At 48.0% G+C, this 1,881-nt stretch overlaps 1 long non-coding RNA gene across 1 annotated transcript in view; it reads right to left on the bottom strand.

Annotated features, from left to right (window-relative positions):
* The window catches only part of LOC101856000, a 17,452-nt gene extending 15,950 nt beyond the window's left edge, over window positions 1-1,502 (bottom strand). Inside the window, exon 1 of the long non-coding RNA XR_221273.3 lies at window positions 1,030-1,502. This is a non-coding gene — a long non-coding RNA (uncharacterized LOC101856000). The remainder of the gene's footprint in view (window positions 1-1,029) is intronic.
* Window positions 1,503-1,881: the final 379 nt, after the last annotated feature.

Here is a 1,881-nt window from a genome sequence, read left to right as displayed (position 1 = left end):
AGGAGAGAAAGAAAGAGAGAGAGAGAGGGGGGGGGAGAAAGAAAAAGAGAAGAAAGAGACACAGAGAGAGAGAGAGAGAGAGAGATAGAGAGAGAGAGAGAGAGAGAGAGAGAGAGAGAGAATACCTCCCATTAATATGCATGCATTAGCACGCAGGTAAGACAGGCTAGAATCTATGTGCGTCATGTGGAAAAGAGCATGCAGGTACGAACAACAAGCTCTGTAATTCCAAAGAGTATCATCATAGAGGCCTAGACAGACCTAGATCTAGATCTAGGATATAAGTCTTGAACAGATTTTCACACGTGGGGTAGCGATGAATGGATAGGTGAATGGATAGGTGGATGGATGGATAGTTGGAAGGAGGGAGGGAGGGGAGGGGAGGGGTGGATGAAGGGGTGGATGGAGGGATGGATGGGTGGATGGAGGGATGGATGAAAGGATGGATGGTTGGATGGTTGGATGGTTGGAGGGAGGGGGAAGGGAAAAAGGGGTTAGGGGCGGATGGGTGGACGAATGGTTGGAGGGAGGGGTAAGGGAGGCAGGGAGGGAGGGCCGGGGTGGATGGGTGGATGGGTGGGTGGGTGGATGGATGGATGGATGAATGGGTGGATGGTTGGATGGTTGGATGGTTGGAGGAAGGGGAAAGGGAGGGGTGGATATATGGATGAATGGATGGATGGATGGATGGATGGGAGGATGGTTGGATAGTATAGTTGGAGGGAGGGGAAAGGGAGGGAGGGAGATATTAATCTAGAATCTAGATCTAGTGTTAGGGTTAGGGTATGGGCTAGGGTTAGGGGTTGGGTTAGGGGTAGAATCAAGGGGTAGATTTCTAGATCTATAATAGGGTAAAAGTCTCTTCTTTATAAACAATGCCAAAACAATTTCGTATGTGTTCGGGTGCATGGTCGCTCGTAACGGAAGTCCTTTCTCATACTCTTTGATTACAACACAAAGCTCTGCACAAACTTTTCAACATCATAGACACAACTTTTCAAAAGGAGAAATTCAAAACTTTTATCTCACCTGAGCTGTTTACCGCTTGTTGTTAGTCTATCAACTTTGCAAACTTTTCTGCAGTTAGAAAAGTTACCGAGTCGTCTACTTTCACTTTTAAAATCCTCGCTCTGATCCCTGCAGAAAACCTCAAACTCCAACAATCCAATCACGAATGAAAGATCCGTGTTGTAAATATCCAACGTTTTACACGACGTCCCCCAAACGGAAATCAAACAACACACGGTCCCAGAAAAATAAAATCAAGAGTCGATCTGACACTTATTTCTTCCTTGAATGAATGAACGAACACACCTCTCTCTCTCCCCCTCTCTCTGAACTCTCTCTCTCTCTCTCCGCAGACATCAACACATCAGCCAGTTTATCTGTCGCGAAAGCGGCACAGACAGAGAAGAAGAAGACACACATCAGCAGCACACAGTGTTTTCGTCTCTCCTCCTCTCGTCGTCGTCTGCTAGATCTAGCCTTCTCTGCTACAAGGCAAGGGCAAGCGGATAGCGGTCTCGGCAAGGGAAGTAAGTGCGGGGCAGCAGAGCTTGTCGGCGCGTTCCAACACGACTCGTGATTGGCTGGAGCCCTCGCGCCCCGCTCGTGGGGGGAGGAGACTGCTAGCTCTCGCTCGTGGAGGGGGAAAGTTAAAAAAGAAGGAGAGAAAAAAAAGAAGGAGAGGGGGAAAAAAGAAGTTAACTAGTGAGGTAGGTGGGAAAAAGGGGGAGAGGGGTGTGTGGAGGGGGAGGAGGTACATGAAGTTAAATTGTGTAAGTAAGATACGCACTTATCCGGTCAGTCAGGTTTGCATGATCGAGAAAGAAAGAAAGAAAAATAGAAGTTAACTAGTAAGGGAGGTGGAAAGGCCGGGGG

Source organism: Aplysia californica, unplaced genomic scaffold (genome assembly GCF_000002075.1).
Source record: "Aplysia californica isolate F4 #8 unplaced genomic scaffold, AplCal3.0 scaffold01821, whole genome shotgun sequence".
Taxonomy (NCBI): domain Eukaryota; kingdom Metazoa; phylum Mollusca; class Gastropoda; order Aplysiida; family Aplysiidae; genus Aplysia; species Aplysia californica.
This window is presented reverse-complemented; position numbering and strand designations above follow the sequence as displayed.